This window comes from Triplophysa rosa, linkage group LG8, assembly GCF_024868665.1.
Source record: "Triplophysa rosa linkage group LG8, Trosa_1v2, whole genome shotgun sequence".
Classification (NCBI taxonomy): domain Eukaryota; kingdom Metazoa; phylum Chordata; class Actinopteri; order Cypriniformes; family Nemacheilidae; genus Triplophysa; species Triplophysa rosa.
This window is the reverse complement of record NC_079897.1, coordinates 21,947,933-21,967,116: the sequence shown is the minus strand read 5'-3', so window position 1 is coordinate 21,967,116 and position 19,184 is coordinate 21,947,933. Positions and strand designations below refer to the sequence as shown.

Below are 19,184 nucleotides of genomic sequence, written 5' to 3'. Positions count from 1 at the left end.
ACCATCAGTCACCACCCACTTCCCAGAATGCTCATGGAGGACAGATCTCAGTGTCATCATGGGAGCCTCAGAACTCTGTGTCAGACAGAACTGGGGGTGTGCGGGTATGGTAATTAGCATGAGAAAGCCACCCTTCCTAGTGCACTTGTTTGACCTTTCACCCCTTCTCTTTGTGCTTCTCAGACAGAAAACTGGTTTGTATACACAAGGCGATGCATAGTCGTGATGTTCGCTGTCTTCGCTGGGTCTGAACAGTCTGAAGCGTTGTACGTTTAAATGAAATTCTACAAATGGCACGACTAATAAAGTGTGTGCGCATAACCAGATTACAGGTAAAGCCAAATCTCAGTCAACGCTGAGACTCAAATCGTTTCGTACATAAATCAGTCCCGATCCCGCCTATTCGGATAACACGTGCACATTTGCACAAGGGGCAACACGCTCCCACACTCTTTCCCAGACAGTCTGGAGGAGTCCATCTCATTTGCTTTTCTTCTGCTCTCCTCAGTGTCTGCGTCCTCTTTTCACGTCTGCACTTTAATTAAGGGTTCCAGCCTCCTAAAAGTGTCATTGTGGAGTGGAGTTAGTGCTCAGGCCTTGTATGTTCCTGTCTCTGTGTTGCGCTTAATCCAGTGACCATATGTGATATATTAGAGGCACTGTTAAGGGCCACTCTCTGACTGATTCACGGGGCCACAGTGGCATCCTGTGAATCATCAAATCATCAAATTTCCCATCAAATGTCACGTCAATCCATGTTAATGAACGTAGCCTGATAGCATTACATCAATCACGGCATTTTGCTGGGATATTTCTGAAGAAATGACAAGGGTAGTCTCCCAGAAGACATTTAACGCTATAGTCTGACTACATTACTTAAATACCTACAGTAATGCCTGTTTCTTGGCAAATATTAATCTTAAAACTGCGATTCTCTGTTCTGTAATCCCTTATTATGATTCCTGATTCCCTCTCAAACATATGAAAATGAAGACCGTTTTTTTACCGTAATAGAAGAACTTAAACTTAAATATAAGCTAATTTCTATTAAGCTAATAAACTAATTTCTATGTTTTTCTTTCTAATAATTTTGGTTCGATTTGTTTAACCATTTGATCATCGTTTACCCAGATGTCCTTTTGAAACCTCGTATCTCCATATTTTGTGATTTGATTTTTTGCCATAAATCATTATTATTAATCAGATAATCACCCTTTATGTTTGTCACTGGGTTTTGCAAATATCTAACCAATAAAAAGTATTACAAAGTGTCAACTTTGACAACACAGTATTTAATCATTTTAAAAAATACAGTGTTTCCTGAATTAGTGTGGATTTGGACATCCGAGGTTAATTCAAGTCCCTAATGGATTATGGCAGTTAGCTTCTCCCAGTTGTTGAAACAAACCAGAACCTTTTTTGCGTAACAAAGTAATAATGGTAATGTTATTATGAAATTATTTATTCAAGTATTGAAGAAAAAATCATGTTGTTTGATATGTAAAGGCTGCACATATTCTGAAGGTGGAGGTAGTAAATGACTGTAGCATGTTGTAAGATCTGATTGAGTATTGTTTCATATTTGATTGACAAAATAAATAGTTCATACTTCATTTGATCCCATGATTTTGGTTTACCTAAAATTAATGTTGAAATTATTCTTGGTTTAGAATCAGAGGAAATATACATAATATGCCACTTCATCTATAACAGTGTTCCATTAGTTACAAAAGCATATAATAATAAATTGCTTTTATTGGTAAACTTCTGAATATACATTTCTGAACATATGAAGACATATGACACGTACAGTATATCACACATACAATCTTTGCTTTTTAGTACTCTGCTAGAAGTGGTAGTATGTGATTGCTATACTTCAATAATATTTAATCCTTATTTTTGGTGATGTAACATAACATAGTCAGGTTAATTTAATCATAATAAATTGCATTTATAATATATATGTTGGTTTAGATTCATGAAGCACACATTCTATCTTCCTTGGTAAAACATGCACACGTATGAGTGGGGACTGAAGTGTCCTCATCTGTATGTTGTATGTTTATTTGTGCGCCAGCATATATTCGCGTTCTTATGCGTGTATGTGATTGCAAGTGTTGTTGTGTGCTGCAGACCTCTCTCCTCTCTGAGTCAGTGCCATCAGTTGCTAAGGCAACCAGGAGGCAGCATGAAAGCTAGAGAGAGATGGCAAAGGGAGAGAGAGAGGTGGAGCATGGCACAAAGCCGACTCACAGCAGCTGTGGAACAGCACTGGGACGCTGTGCACGTTCTTCTGGTGTGTGAGAGGCTGTACCAGTGTGTGGTCCTGTCTGTCAGCACATATATTAAATCATATTGAAAAACAACATTTCCTGTTTTACAATCTTTTGTTGACTGAAAAATGCACCTTACGGTACTACACAAGTGTACATAAATAATGCTTTATAAAGGGATGAATGTTTCTAAGCATGTGCAATGAGCTCTCTATTGTTTCAACAAAATAACAGCCATCCTTCTGACTTTTATTTGCATGTGACAGCCTCTTTGAATCAATGTAAGATGTGATTTGGCATTGTGTGTACGGTTGTGTTTGCTTTTTTTAGTTTGCTAGAAATTCACCATAGAATATTTTTTCTGACACTTATGTCATTCCGTTTTGATTCACAAACAAATAAAAGAATGATTTGAATGAAATTAAAATAATGAATCTGTATCTGTGAAATTGTCTCTGACAGCAAAGATGTGGAATGGAATGTTTATCTTGTTTTTTGATCAATATCATGTTTTTCATCATTAAGCATTATCAATTAGCATAATCATTTTGGATAATATTTATGTTAAAGATGATGTCAAAAGAAAAAATACCATAGGCCTATTTGTCAATAATAACTTTTTTTCTAATTACTGTTGCTAAAATGTCGCATATTCTGTGAAAAATGCAGATTAAATCACAATATCAGATAATTAAACATCAACTAATTTCATTGTATTGAGAATGTCTGTTGTGTGGGCTTCATGCTGGGAAAGTGTGAATGTGTTTATGTGAATGTGTGTGTTTGTCTGCGTTAACCCTCATTTAAATTTCCAGACAGTAAGAATGGCCTTGAACTTGACCTCGGGTCTTTTCTCTTGTTCCTCTACTCCTTCTCACCCTTAGACCCTCATTGTTGAGTTGTCTCCATTGACTCCTCTCTCTGGTTCCTCCTCATTCACACCAGCATGGCGGGCTGAGGTGACCTTGCCCAATTGCACACGCCCACTGGGGCAGTTCGCTTTCCCATGAGGCAAGTCCGGAGGCGAATTCCTTTCCCACATCCTCCATCTTGCATTTACTTTCTTTTGTTTTAGCGAGTGACTTTAGCAGCTTTGTGACTTGAACGTGATTTGCAAAGCAGCCCGACGGCGAGTCAGATGCAGAACGCGACTGAAGTGGATCTGTCAAAGATAGAATGAAATAGTGATTCATGAGGAGTTAAGTTCTGCATGATAAATGATATTAGTAAACATGAACTCTGCTTTCCCAGCTTTCATCACAATGATCGGATTGTTGAGTAACCACTAAAATACAATGTGTAGAATTATGTATTTTAATCCTGAGCCTACCTTTATTAAACTGGCACTATAATTCTTTAATTTTGAGATGCCATTATTGGCAGTCACTATACATTTTTTATGGGCAACAAATTAATACAATAATGTATAAAACAATATCTACATTTATTTTCAGGGTTTTGCTGTAAAATTGTTGATTATCCAGTATTTGGACTGCTATAAGATTTTTGTCATCAGAATCTATATTTTCATTTTTTTATGTTCTGAGCAACATTTTATGTTGTGATATTTGACTTGGTAGTTCTTGACATTAAACATAAGTACAAGTAGTGTAAGAAGTGAATACTAAAAACTTATTCCAAAGCAGACCTCTCTCTCTCTGACCATATACTGTACAGTATAAGAACAAAGGAACCATATTTGTAAATGTAGCCATCCCAGTGTAATCTGGCAGTGAAAAAAATCTGCAACCCATGTCTTTACCACACAATGCTCTGACTCTTAGAATGTTGTCATGCAAATTCAAGTGCATATGTAATTTAATTCAGTGAGTAAGTAAGGAGAAAAACATGTTAACTTAAAGGTCCATTATACAAAATGTAACATCATCTAGTGGTGAGGTTGCGAATTGCAACTAACAGCTCACTCCACCCCTCCCTTTCGAAAGCACTACGGTGGCTGACACAGCACTAAGATGTCATCATTTTTTCGCTTCTTTGCCAAAGGAGATAACATTTACAAAACGTGTTCTGTAGAGCTGTTTGTTGTTTTAGGGCTACTGTAGAAACAACATGGCGAATTGCATGTACGGGGACCCGCGGTGTATGTAGATAGAAATAGCTCATTCTAAGGTAATAAAAACATAACGCTTCATTATGTAAGGTCTTTATACACCTGTGAAGACATAGTTAGCCTATGTATATTGTATTGCATTTCTGTCAATAGATCCCCCCCAAAAATTGGCCCTGTAATTGACTGTATAAAATTCAGTCACAGTCTTCATCACATTTACATTTAGTCATTTAGCAGACGCTTTTATCCAAAGTGACTTACAGAGAGTTCAGCGAGCAATAATCAAAGTTTTAAATGAATCTGTTGGAGTGGTGGAAGGATTTCTTACCTCCTGACCTGCAGATTACCCTTTTATTGCTCTTTTCTAATAGCAATCTTCATTTTGAACTTACTGTTGTCTAACCATGTGTCAGATCAGCATCATTATGGCCTTTAAAAAGTGCTATATAGCAATGCCATAGAAGGGTTCTTTGAGGAATTGTTTGAAGTTTGGACGTAAAACTTTCTTTTAGGAACCATGTAGCCAAAAGTGGTTACATTATGGCATCTCGTAGCACTTTTTCTGCGTCGTATTACCAGACTCTATGTTTCTGTGGGCAGCCAAGAAATGTTGGTGGATTGTATACTGAATGTAGTTTACTGCTATAACTCCTGAGCAAATTAAGATTTTTTATCTTAATATATTTCCATCATCTTGAGGTTTTAATTTAATGTGAAATCTGTGGGGTGGCGGAATGCTTGAATTTGAACAGATATACAACAAAATAGTTTTCCAAGGCATTTCCAAAATGTTTGCAGACAATAACACATGTTTGTTTTCAAAGTAAACATTTATTAATATCCATAACAGGACATCATTACAAAGGCACATGTGGTATTACAGAAAATCACTCAAAAAAGAAAGGCACATTTACATTTATCTGAAAAGTAAAGATAAACATAAAAGAACTACAAATGAAATGAATATATTTTAAATATTGTTAATACAGCACTACACACCACTGGACATAATAACATGATACAAAATTACAAACAAAATAGATAAAATTGCATAGCAAAAAGCTCCGTTTGATCAGTTCATTGTCTTCACATTTGATGTGTCACATTTAAAACATTTAAAATTGTAGATTTGCTACAATTAAAAAATGTTTTCATGGAAAGTGTTTACGAAATAGACTGCACCATACACTTGCACCAACTCTTACATTTATAATAAAATCTTAAAACAATTGCATATCAATATTTGAACTATAAATGATTGTAACAAAAATACAGAGAGACAGAGCATTTAATAGCCTTTAAAATAACTTTACGATCTAAAAAAAAAAACAATTTAAGTGGGATTTAAATATCTGATCACCTTAAACCAGATATAGCATGCTGTGAATGAATGTCTCAAATATAGCAGTTTAAGTCTGATCTGCCTTCTCTTTCTGGTGATTGCAAACCCAACGCAACTGCATAAAAATTAAAGACAACAGCTCTCCGTCCATCAACACACTGAGCTGTCCAATCAAGAGTGCAGTATCGTTCACTGCTGCCGTGGGTCTTCCATTCATACATGCAGAATCTACAGAGCCTCACACATTATTTCTAACAATTCATGTTAAATATCAATTAGTAATCAGTTAGGGGATGTACACACACATTAACAGTTTCTAGAACAGCTACTTTATCTTTAGTGTTGAGAACTATTCAACTAAAAGAAAAATTCTGAAAAAAATATTGTTTGAATTTGTAAAGTGCGCTATGCTAAAGATTGTACTCGGCAATCTAAAACATACTAGATTGTATTGTGTTGGGTTAAATTCAATTGAAAGATTAATATATTTAAGCCCTAGACTTTCCAAGCATGTTTTAAACACAGCATTTGTTAAATTCACAGCAGAACTACTTGAATAAAACCTCAACTCTTTTAGAATTGAAATACAAATGCACAATTTGTTAAGTACATTGATCCATACCCGCACAATAACTTACAAGTTTCTAGCAGTAAAACTAAGAGACAAATGACTTAATTGAAGATACACAAGACCCCTTCAAAAATACACACTACAACTGTTTTCAAAATTGCTGCAGTTAAAGTTATAAAGTGCTGTTTGAATCTGATGTTGGGGCACATGCATAGTAAAGATGTGTGACTCCATCAGCCGCTGCTACTGTACAGCATGTGAACCATCATCCTCTATTTGCTGGATGGATTTCGTGATCTTCAACTCCTCTCTAAAAACCTGTAAATAAACAAAAGAAAATGTGTTTGCTTGAATATTTTTCTTGTACAGATGGATGCAATACAATCGCTCCATAACAAACGGAGAGTTGTTAAAATGTTTGCAGAAAACAAACACCTCAGGCGTGCATGAGTCATGCAGGCTGCAGCAAGCGCCAGGTTAAGAGATTGAGGCCGAAGTTGAGGGTGCATGTGCGCTTGGTACAAAGTGGAACTAAAGCAAAGAGGAGGCATGTGATCCAACTTTAGAGCTTAGACAAACAACTCGAGGTGTGCAGGTGATTACAAACACAAGCAAGCCAGAGCTAGCTGGTCAAACATCCACTGTAGTCCACATTCATTTGTCAGAAGTAGTTTCCATTTAAACTGTCGTGAAATTAGATCACGCAAAGAAGTTTTAGTGAAAGTTTGCTTTTTAAAAGTAAAATAAAGACAGATAGAAATGTAATATAAGTCAGAACGTTCAGTATGTGTTTGTTCTTTAGCACCGTTATCATTAAGCCAAACGTGAAACAATAAACGACTTCTCCACACCACCCTCTCCACTTCTTTCTTTCTTTCATTCTTTCTTTCGTGATTTCCCTCTCTCCCTCCGGTTGTCTTCTATAAATGAATACTCATTGGAGTGTTACTGTGTCTATGTCTCCCTCCTCCTGTCCTGCCTGAATAGACGACTGAATTGAGCAAACAGTCAGGCTGTCAGCTCAATAGGCAGTCTGACCATGAACTCCGAGTCCTTCCCAGGCACCCAGCATCCTCGTCAGGAGGGGGATGGAGAGACGAAGGGGTGGGGGGAGACAGACAGACTCAGACTTGGGGGCCCCCAGTGCCTGTTTTTTGGGGAAGCCTCACCGTGGTGGTTCCCAAGGCTGGTGCCTGCATGGAGAGGCGAGAGCAGCTGCTCAGAAAAGAGGAGCCTTGTGTATGTGTGTGTGTGTGTGCAGACAGGAGATTGTCTGGCCCTTCACCCGAGCCGCAGCCACCTCTGAGCCACACACACACGCTCCCAGACGCAAGCTGCTGCAAATTCCACTTTTTTGTTAATCTGATGTGCTTTGCCTTTGTTTTTACTGTGCATAATTTAATGTGCGGTCTCTTTCAGTCGCATTCGTCTCCAGTTTGCCACCTGTTTACCGTGGCACACTTAGATTACTGCTCTTAAGGCAAATGCAAACAATAACGTGATTCTGAGCCCAGTGTGATTGATTGTATAAATTGGTCTACCAATATTTTTTGTGTGATTGTGACTAGGACAAAAAACCTTCCCTAGCATGTACTCATGTGCTAAGACTCTCCTCATTTCTTGAGTAAAAACTAAGCCCTGAGCAACGCTATTCCTTCACTGTATCAAGGTATCGTCTGGACTTCGGTGATGGGACCTGAACAAAGACGTCCCTCTGAGAGGTTGCGGGACAATGGCCCGTATTGTTTATTTTGCTACCTCACTTAATCACGCACAGCCGCTCTAATCGGTGTTTTGGTTAAGCAGTTTTTAAACTTATAGTTTCCTGGCCTCAATAACAGCGAATCGCAGCAAGCTCACCACGGAGAACAATGCTGGACTTGTCTGAGCTGTGACTCTTTGAAAACCAAGACGTACAAAGCAAGACCATCCCTACCGAGACCCCCCATCACGCTCCCTTGCTATTGCTTAAGGTAGTCACACAAAGTATTCTTTACTTCCACTACTCAAAAGGGGCCGACAACACTCATCCGTTTCGCGCATTCATCCTCGCTTCTCACGACAACTACGGCTGAAAGCGGGAGAGAGGTCTTGCTGTTCCTCTCAATAATGGCAGTGTGCCATCACAGTGGCTGGCATGGTGTGGCGGCGGGGCAGCGGAATCCCCGATGGCCATCTATTCAATGCCGATGCCCGCAGATGCAGCTCTGCCTCCGCCATTGTGCCGGAGAATGATTTAATGCGAACGACTACAAAACATCTCCCAGCCCCCTTCAGCGGCTATCACGACCAGAACGTGTGATATTCACAATTAACAAACGCATCTGCTCCAATAAACAGCGCCTTAGAGCGAGGGGAGCAGGGGACTCGGTGTGCAAAAGAAAATGAGTGAGCGAGAGGCGGGTGCGAGGCGCGGAAGAGTGATGGTAGGTCATACCTGCTTATTTTTCACTTCCATTTAATGCCCGCATGCTCTAAGATGGTGGCTTTGTGCGAACCGCATCTCGTGACGGGAGGAAGGGGGCAGGCGGGCGACGAAGGGGAGGGGAACAGCAACGCCAGCAGGACTCGGAGTGGGAAGACAGCCGCAGAAGCGACCTGCCCTTCTTCATTTCCTTTCCCTGGCATCATGGAGAGCAGGATTGTTGGATTGCTGCTAGAGAGGAAAAATGGAGAGATAAAGGGAAGAAGGCATGAATGAAGTTTGCAGCTACATCAGCATGTGACAGCATAAGCACAATCGGGCATGCATGTGCACGCACGTCGGCGCACGCGCGCAAGCACCTTTTCATGTCTGTTCTCGTGGTAAAGTCTGCCCTGAGCATGCAAATGACTTTCATTATGCAAATGCATGCAAATCAGACCCAACCATCTGAGAATCAAGGCTGGGAAAAAATCTACACCGAGATATTGAATGAAAGAGACAAACAGTGGAGAATAAATCCTTTCAGGTGGCAGGAGGCGACTAACAGAAGTAAACATTTTTGTGGAGGAACAACGGTGTCCCGGAGAGCACAAAAATGGCTCATTTTGACATTTAAGAACACATTGTTTATGAGTGCTTTTATTCTGTGTGCTAACAGTGCTGTATTGTCAAATTTGACATCAACAAACACACAAACCTCAAAAACATATTTGAATGTGTTAACAAAACTGTCCTAACAGTATTGCACCTGATTTTGCTGCTCACCACAGAGAACATTCTAAAAAAAACAAAACACTCATTGGGTCAAAGGACGTACACACCACATTTGAAAAACCTAGCTGTATAACTGATTCAGGTCAAATGTATGGGGTGCACAATCTGAGGGGTTCATCTTAAGGCGGCTCTGCAGCACAGCCGAGGGACGGACTATGAAAATCTGTTAATCATCTCAGAAGCTCACAGAGGCAGAGTCTTTATTGTCCACCAGACTCTCTCACACAGCGCAACAACGTAGCGTAACAAGCCTTTCCTGGGGGAAGTTTCCTCCATTGCTCTGAGGTAGCCGGCTGAGGTGGTCTTTGTTTTAAGGTGCCATGAACGGGTTGTCTGGGCGAGAGCGGGCCGGAGTGTGAGAGAGTCGGCTGGGGAATATAAAGAGTAGGATTGGAGGGGTGGGGATCTGCTGAAAGGCAGCAAACCTTCCCTAATTGGCACTTGACATTTTTTTGCTGTGGCTGGATAAAGTGGACCCCTCTCAAGACCACTCCAAACGCTTGCTGGAAAAGTGCCTTATGCAAATACTGCAAATAGGAACCATTGTATGGCCTCTGACATTAACAGCTGAGGTGACAATGGGACTGTGTGCTTTCATTGGATATGTAGGTGTGTTGAAGAGAGAGCACAACAATGTGGCAGCGACTGGACCGCATGTGAAAAGCCATCCAGATGATGCTTCAATGAAGTGTGAGTGGAGTGAGGACGGGTTTAGCGCGCCAAGCTTTTGACAAAATGGCCCATAAAAAATTGGACAATCAGGCAGATTTTATCATGATTTTACAACGTGTGAATATTAGTTTTCTTTAACTGCTCCACTTAAATAGTTTGATGGGAAACATTTAAATTCAACCTTTATTTGTTTGATACTGAGAGAGTTGTTTAAACTGTTCAGAATCACTAACAAACTATTTTTTATCACTAAGTGACTGAAACTTTATTTTTGAATTTATTCACTTGGAGGAATGCTTTGGAAAAACTCGGTTTTTATTAGGATAAAAATTCTGTCTCAGTGTGGACGGGCAGCAAGAATTTAGAAAAAAAATGAATCTGAATTATTCTGCATATAGCTTTGCTTTTCTAACTGTAATTTATTTAAGGGAAAAAACATCATTTTTGTCTGCATTAAAAGGGATAATTCACCCAAAAATAAAAATTCTGTCATCATTTATTCACCCTCATGACATTTAAAACCTGTTTATGACTCAAAACACAAAAGAAGATATTATGAAAAATGTCTCATTAGTTTTCTGTACCATACAATGGAAGTCAATGGGGGCCAATGTTGTTTGGTTACAAACTTTCTTCAAAATATCTTCTTTTGTGTTCTGCAGATAAAAGAATGCCATACAGGTTTGAAATGACATGATGGTGAGTAAATAATGAAAGTTTTTTTTTTAATTAACTACTATCCCTTAAAACAGTTCTTTTAACCGACTGTTACATCAGTTAAACACAATGTCATATTCCTATTCATTTCTTTGCAGACCCAATAAACACAACCCCATTTTTCAATTACCCATTCATTCCTTTAGACCAAATTTAAATGTCTAAACGATTACGGTGTGGTCTCCTCGTCGCCATAAAGCTTGTGTGATGAATCAGCCTTTCATGTGGCCAGGACGGCGTTTGGCTACACCTGTTACTGCTGAGTGTTTAATCCCCTTTGTGTGTGTGGGCCCATTGACTTTTCTAACAGCCTAAAGGGAATTCGCAATTCTTTGGGGCGACGTTTAAGCAGGAGGGGGTCAAAGAAACCAGCGTCTATTCCTTAGTTTCCTCTCCAACAGTGCAGCCATTTTGGGGCTCGGTTGGTGAGTTCCGTCCAAAGAAAGAGAAGCGTAGCCGGGGCAGAAATCAGAGCGCTGCTCACCAAAAGCAGCCTGGTTGATGTGACTGGAACGCTGTCAAAAGGTTGGTAAAGGAATCCATTGTCTATGTGAAAAGTGGACTGGCTCTATTGACAGTACAGTCGACGGGAGAGGGGAGGATGGTGGTAAAGATAGGTGCACAATGCCTGTTTTTCTAGTTGACACTTTGAGTAGGAATCTGCTTAGTAAGAAACCTGCCATTTTCTCATTTAGTTTCTGTTTCATATGTCCCTACAAACAGAGAACTTGACCTGTCTAACCTAAATTTAAGGTACACCTGCAGGTTTCAGGGTAAATATTTTAACCGTTTGGGTGTTCCCTGGGATCAAACCCATGACCTTGGCATTGGAAGCACCATGCTCAACCAGTTGAGCTACAGAAACACTTTCATGCCTATATAGGACTTTTAGAGACATTTTGTAATTGAACTTTGTTTGCCAACTGGATGCTGTAACCAGGCCAAAATGTGTAGACAGCATATGTTTTTGTCACGGCAAGGGCAGACACTGCTCAGTAGGTGTAAAAGATGCAGTGAGAGACACAGATAATGATGGACTAGCTGTGAAAATTATGTTTAGTATTGGTCTGTTTTTTAAGATTTATTACATACATGTACATTATCATTTGAATATAATAAATTGCTTTTGAGAAATTGCTTTTTTTAAAATAATAAATCTATTAATACTATAAAAGTTGGCAAACACACAAATATAGGAGTTCATTGATTTCTATCTAGTGTTGCTAAACTTACTTTTTCAAGTAGTCATTTGGAAAAAGTAGCTCTGATTTTGTTATTGAATTGTATGAAATTAAGACATGATCAAGCCATTGCTCATGTAACAGCATGTGCATCTTCACTCAATCTGTTTTCATTGATAGGATTTACTCTCTCTTTGTCTTTTGCTTTCAGAGCTTCACTGTTTAATCCCGCACCTGCAATGCAGCAGCCCTGTCTGTGGCTAGTAACATAGAGAGAACGGTAGCACCTCACTACGTGTTTATCATTAAGAACACAAACACTTTCACCTATTTGAGCATTAATATTCACAAATGACTTGTGAATCGGTAAATGTATCAATCATTTAGATTTATGTTAATGGAGAGCACAGATAGCTAACATCTTCAATTCTCTGCCAGTTACAACATCAAGTTGTTCAAAAATATATAATGTTTCTCAAACACTCTAATCTAAAAACTTGAATGTAAAGTTTGAACAGAGTTGTGTAAAGCCTCCACGACCTGTTCTTTCCAAATGAGATAAATTATTGCCTAACATGCCCAAAGGTACGATGATCTGATTGTCTGATGTCCAGCCCCGATCGCAGCCTTAATAGTAAAAGGGATTGTGGCATAGGCTTGCTAATGGCTTTTGTCAGCAACACGGTTCAGGTTCAGTTGCACAGTGAAGAACAGATCTGTATTCAGGACCATCACAACAAGCTTTTCCACCTAGAAGCATCCATCCCAGCGCTGGCTCCAACTGAGCCCATTTATAACACAGCCAACTGTCACATCCAATCAAGCACCTCTCAGCCGAAACTTAACAAATTCTCGTTGAAACAATCGATGTTTTCTTTTCAGCGCCGGCCCGAGGTTCAAATGCATCCGAAGCAGCGGCCAGATTTGCGTGGGAAAGCTTCAGCCCGTTAATTATTCAAATGCATGAGTTGTATCAAATGATGCTGGTTGGTTTTGAAAAGACAATGAGGTCTTAACCTTGCTAAACAAAGGTACAGAATGAATGAGTGTTTGTGGGGTGATCCCTCATGCGATCATCATGTGGCCACTGCATTAAGCCTTGCTTGCACTTTGCGACCAGCATTTTACAGATTAAACATGACCATGCTTGACCAACAAACCATTGCACAACATGCTCTCGAACACTGTCTCTTACCCACACCAAACTATGTCTACACACTGTAATACAACAGAAAACATCCTGTTTTCTCCAGACAGGAAGAGTATTTTATATGCAAGGCTCGTGTACTTATTCCACAAAACAACCTTCAATCAGGTATTGCATACTGCTTATATTTGTTCTGTATAATTCTCGTTCTGTGCATTATTTGTAATGAAAGTTGTTGCCTAGTGACATGAATGTTTATTTTTTCCGTCTACTCTTCATTTTTTGCACGGGTTCTTAGTGGCCATCAATCAAATATTCCATTTAGCTGTCTAATGTTAGCCATATTACAATCTAGTGAACTAGCCAGCTTTTCCAGAGTAATACATTTCATTGTATATTGATGTTGCTTTTATAGACTCTCCAGCTGAGTTTCACAATTCTACATCCAGCCTTACAATTTGGTTGATCTAATTTTTTATAAACCTAAGTATGACAAATATGAACGAACTCTGAAGTAACAGAAGAGAGACTAGAGAGAGCCTTTTTTATACCTACTTTGTAATCCTTTAGTTGAATAAACCACCCTTTACAATCACATTAGCCATATTCCACAGAGGAAACGCTATTTTTACATGCAATATAAGAAGGAATAATTAGAGGAATTGCGCTTTAAGAGGAAAGACGATGCTGCCTAATGCTTTCTATGAGGAATAAAATCACAGCTTGTTTGTTGCACAATAGAACATGCAGCTTACCTTCACTGACAGCACTGATGGAGGCCATTTTGTGGCTTGCTCTTGCAAGATGCAGAGATTGAAGGGGAGAGACAGAGAGAGACTTGGGAAGAAAAGGAGAGAGGGAGTACAGCTTGTGGGGGTGATGCCTTTCAGGTGTGTAATGGGATTCTTGTTACTTTCGGTTATCTAGCTTTATGAAGAATGAATAACACTCATACAGCTAGATAACCAAAGATAACAGCCAACCCCTCCGGCCACCCATCCTCTTCTTCCATATGTAGAACCCAACCAGCGCTGAACTGGGACCTGAAAAAAATGATGCTTTATTAACTTTGTAATTAGAACTGAATTAAAGTCAACTGTATTTAATTCAATACAAGCAGCAATTAAACCTGATGTATTTAAATATGGAATGTGCAAAGCAAAGAAAAAACAGTGCATTGTTAAAATGCGAAGTGATGAACATCACACACTTAAGCGTTCCTAAGGTTGCTATTTATTCTCAAGTGTACTAATGTTTAACTTTTAAATGCTGACTGGTTATGCTCACAATTCATTTGACTTGGTAAAAAAATAATTTCTCTAGTCTTTAAATGCAGTTTAACCAGTCTGAGCTGGTTTTAGAGATGCAAGGATTTATTCATTGCTTGGTATGTCTTGTCTTGCTTTGCAGCCTGATCGGGTTCCATGGGTGAGAGATGCTTTCAGATACATCACGCAAAGGCTGGGATTTACTTTTAAATGAAAAAAGCCCCCGGCTGTGTTCACAGAGAAAAAAGGAAAAAATAGTAACATTGGTTGTTTTAGTTTTTTCACAGATTTACCCTCAAGTCTGTTGTTTGTGTTGCCTTTCAGCACTAGTAAAATCATGAGGTCTCTCGCTCTCAACCTATCTCTCTCTTTCTCATGACTCTCAGTAGATTTTAGGCTGATTTTATGCAAATAAAAGAGGAGCTGGTCCAATTAAAAGCCTTTGTGTGTGAGAAGCCCCTCCCCATACACTCTTAGAGGTGTTGCAATCAAAAAGAAGAAAGGGAGAGGGAGAGAGGGAGAGAAAGTGTCATCACTTATTACAGCCTTTCAAGCTAGTGAGAATGGTGACAGAGGGGCGAGTTCAAACACTTTTATTTACTCTACACATGGCTCATCATCCAATTATTTTCTAAAAGCACTAGAACATTGTTAACAAGACCAAAATGTCCTCAATCTCTCTGTAAGTGGTTGGCAAACCAACCTTTATGACTAAATAAAAACACAGGAATCAACCCAAATGAACAGTTACAGCAGGCCCATATTAATTACACACAGCCTCACTAACACTTGCACAAACACACACAGAGCCACATTTTTTTTTAATTATTTTATGATACAAATTTAACTAAATAGTATCCTAATTGAAGATCACATTTTAGGTTATACACCTAATATACACAATAATACATGTGAATTAGTTTTAATCTAAATGGTATTAATGTAGGCCTATTTATTATTCTAAATATCATTATTATTATTTGTAGATGTATTTACATTTAAATCACTTCGGAAAATAATTATATTAAAAAGTATTCGATGAGTAATTAATTTTTGTTTTAGGGTTTCGTTTATACAACAAATGCAAAAGAGATCTAATCTGATCACTAACATTACTTTATATCTGAACAAATAGAAATAACTGGTCAAAGAGTTTCTTTCAAAGGTGCAATAACTAATCAAAAATGTTAATGTCGTAGCCTATTTGGCATGAATTTAATGAGCGTCATGATTTTTTATATTGGCGTAGGCCTATATCATATATGACCATTTGCGTCTTCCGATAGTTTTGATCCATTATAAGGAATAAAGTGACGATCTAAAGTTGTGGTGTAAAGGCCTAGTGAAATTTGGAAAATTAATGTTTAATCGATTGTTTTACGGCGGTCTTTTCATCTTAATGCATTAGCTAAATGTAATGGCGATCGCGATGTGTAGATGTGTTTGGATTAAAAACTGAATAAATGTTCAGGTGATCTGCTCACATGGGGAAAACAAATTGCTGTGTTCACAACACCTCGATGTAAAAACTATATGTAAACTATGTAAAAATGAAATACTATTAAGAAACGAAAACATAAATTGATATATGGTTTTTAGATTGTAAAAAAAGTAAAAATAACTGTGCGTAATTTTTTTTTTTAATCCATTGCTCTGTATAAATACAGTAAAATCTACATATTTTTGTGGTTATTAGTGGATAGTGCTTTAGAATGTTATGAAGTGATTTGGCCTTTGTCAAGTAGGCTCTTATTAACACGTGGGTTAAGTGTATTGCTACCGACGTCGTACTAGTTTAAGTAGGGTTAAAATAAAAAAGAGAGATAATTTAAACGGCGTCTGTGCCTAAACTGAAGCATAAAGAAAAAAAACTGCAATCCAACGCGCTCTAATTCCAAATAGTTTTTGGAATGTATAGGCTATTATTGCCAGTGTGTATGTGTATGTGTAGTGTTGACAAATATTTCCCTAAATGCAGACCTACTGCCTATATTACAATAAACAGTGAACATTAAAACAAAATGTATACCTGTGTGACGTGTCCCCGCATGCAAAATCTCTTTTCCTCTACTGGACGTCCTGTATGGAAAAACGTGGGGAAAGTGAGGACAACATAAGAACTGGAATGTCATGTTTGTTAGTCTTAAATTTATATTATATTATATGCAAATGAAATATAAATGCAGATATTTAAGGCTGTATACAGAACGTCTGGGTCGTTTGTGTTATATAAACAACTAGCCTGAGTAACAAAGCAAATAGCATGTGAGGCAGACCACACCTTAACATCCACAATGATTTGAAGTGCCCACGAAATTATGTAGCTACTTTATTATTCAAATATTTGTATACTTTGTATCACATAATTTAGACAACTATTTAACAATTCACTCTGCATCAATGAGCAGATACAACAGATACAGAATGACCAGAGTGCAGACTACAGGCTAGTTGATTCTATCTAATCATGGTCTTGCATATAGCTAATATTATGTGTGCATGGGGGATGCACACACACATACCTACGTCTTTAATATATTTTCTAAACCTATAAAACTATACTTTCTAAAATAAATTACGAGATGCTAGTGTCCATCCGATACACATGTGCAAAGTGTATGCTTTCGCATTCGCTGACCAGCGTTAAGAAATGCGCATGTAAGAGGCACGTGGAAAGCAAATATTCGGCCTTGTGATAAATCTGAACGGCGGCCACAAGGATTAGAAGTCATGCGCACAGGCCTCCAACTCATAAACACTGTACAAATTTCAATCATATGTGCCAAGGTTTTTGAAACAATTTGTTTGTGTGTTTAAGATCCCCTCACACACAATAGGGCTACACACAATTAGCTTTTTCCATTACATTGTTAGAATGAGCCAAAGGAATAATGATATTTTCGAAAATTACAGTTAGTCATGTTTTATTCTGTTTGAATTAGAAATGATTCTTTCAATTAAAGAATTGCATTTTTATTGCAGAAAGTGACTGATTTTGTCTGAAAGCAATTCGTTTGAACTAGCACGTTTGTATAACTCTGAAAAAATACATATGGATTTGGGGGTTTATTATAGCTCACAAATTAATCTATAAATCTAATCAATCTAAAAAGACAGAAAAAGGAAAATGGTCCGTATTTGGTTTGTTACAAGCCTTGACTTGTAATCTGCACACATGTTCAAATTAGACTAGAAATTACATTAATATATACACTGATGAATTAAACCTTTGCCTATACCTATCTAACAGATCTATTAGCATCTGATGGAATGATTTACGATATGATACTATAAGAATTAGCCTTTATGCGAGTCTAAAAAGGATGCACACGACTCGAGCGCCCTGACCATCTCTAACATCAGAGCCAAATCCAAGAAGGACCGCTACAAAACGCAACCTGTTCTGCGCTGTTTCTGTCAAATCACCACTAAAACACAGTGACACATTCATACAGTGGTACTGTAAATAGATCTGTAATACAGAGCTAAATGTTATCTCATACTCACTCTTATCCAGGAGCATCGATGATCTTTATAGGACGGATTGCAATGATCACTGTACCCGTGCGAGCTGCGTGCGCTCCCGAATATTGTCTCGCGCTCTGGTCCTCCGCTTCATGGCTGCGGCTCCGCGTGACGTTGCACTGGCCCCATCCATTCAGCATCTCTGTGTCGGGCTGCACGCAGTCTTTTCACCCATATTTCCCATTGAGATGCCCCATCTCCTCCCCTACGGAGAGTGAAATGAGCTGCTCGTCGTCCCCCCTCCTTTCATTCCGCGTTCGAAACGAATTGTGGGCCTCATCCTGCAAGCCAAAAAACATATAGCATCGTTTAAGTCCTCCCCTTATGACACGTTGCAGTTACAATTTGTCCCCACCCTCTCGAATTAGCAATAGATTGTTGCTTAAATTTACACACAAGCAATTCAATTACCACTCTTTGTTAAAAAAATGAATAGCCATAATGCCATTTTTGTTCATGCACTGCACTTTGAATGCCTTAAAAACTAGACAAACCAAACCCAGGGAGCACATGACTGACGTTACAGCAAACAGTCATATTGGGTTTATTAATGTTTCATAGGCTACCTATAATACTGTTATAAAAAGGAGCACTTTGGCCATCCTATTTGACTCTCCAAAAGGCCTCTGGTCTTTTAGGAGAATTAAGAACACGTTGACTTCGAGACTCTTTCAACTGTAACCCACAGTATAAACTCAAGTGCACTCGCTCCCAGCAACCCTTTGTCTTTGCCTTTTTCTCTGTAAGTGTCTAGGAATGTGACCACTGAATCGGCAGGGTGAAACCGTGCAAATCAGCTTTAACCGCCAGGACCGAGAGTAGACCCAGACAAGAGGACAGAAAAGGGTGTCGGTCGGTTGATTATCATAAGAATCAGATCGCTGGGGATAAAAATCTCCTTTGAATAAATTACTGGTAGGAGGCGCGACTGCCAAATAGACAACTCTGTCAGAAGCCGTATGGGTCTTATTTTTTCTCTGTCAGTCGGTTGTGTTGTCTCCGACTTCCGTAAGCTCGCAACATAAATGCACTCTCTGTCACAAAGTCCATCGATTTCCACCGGCTGTTATCCTTTCTTCAAAGCTCGGTAGCACGCGAAAACTCCCAAAGACACCGGGGGCAGCAGGCCTCGAGCTTTTCGTGAAAGCCGACCCGTCGAGAAGTAATGAGTTGAGATAATGCGCCAAGTCGTCGTGTCCGCCAAAGATGCTGTGA

General features: G+C 38.9%; 1 long non-coding RNA gene across 2 annotated transcripts; it reads right to left on the bottom strand.

Moving 5' to 3' along the window:
• Positions 1 to 5,164: 5,164 nt before the first annotated feature.
• LOC130558396 (uncharacterized) lies at positions 5,165 to 18,188 on the bottom strand. 2 transcript variants are annotated; one of them, XR_008963425.1, is made up of 5 exons: positions 17,952 to 18,188; positions 16,474 to 16,523; positions 13,932 to 14,219; positions 8,698 to 8,916; positions 5,165 to 6,578 (listed from the first exon to the last, which is right to left on the bottom strand). It is a non-coding gene; the product is annotated as an uncharacterized LOC130558396 (long non-coding RNA). The 2 variants fall into 2 exon arrangements; XR_008963424.1 differs by having other exon boundaries at positions 8,698 to 8,913; positions 17,952 to 18,181.
• Between the last annotated feature and the right edge of the window lie 996 nt (positions 18,189 to 19,184).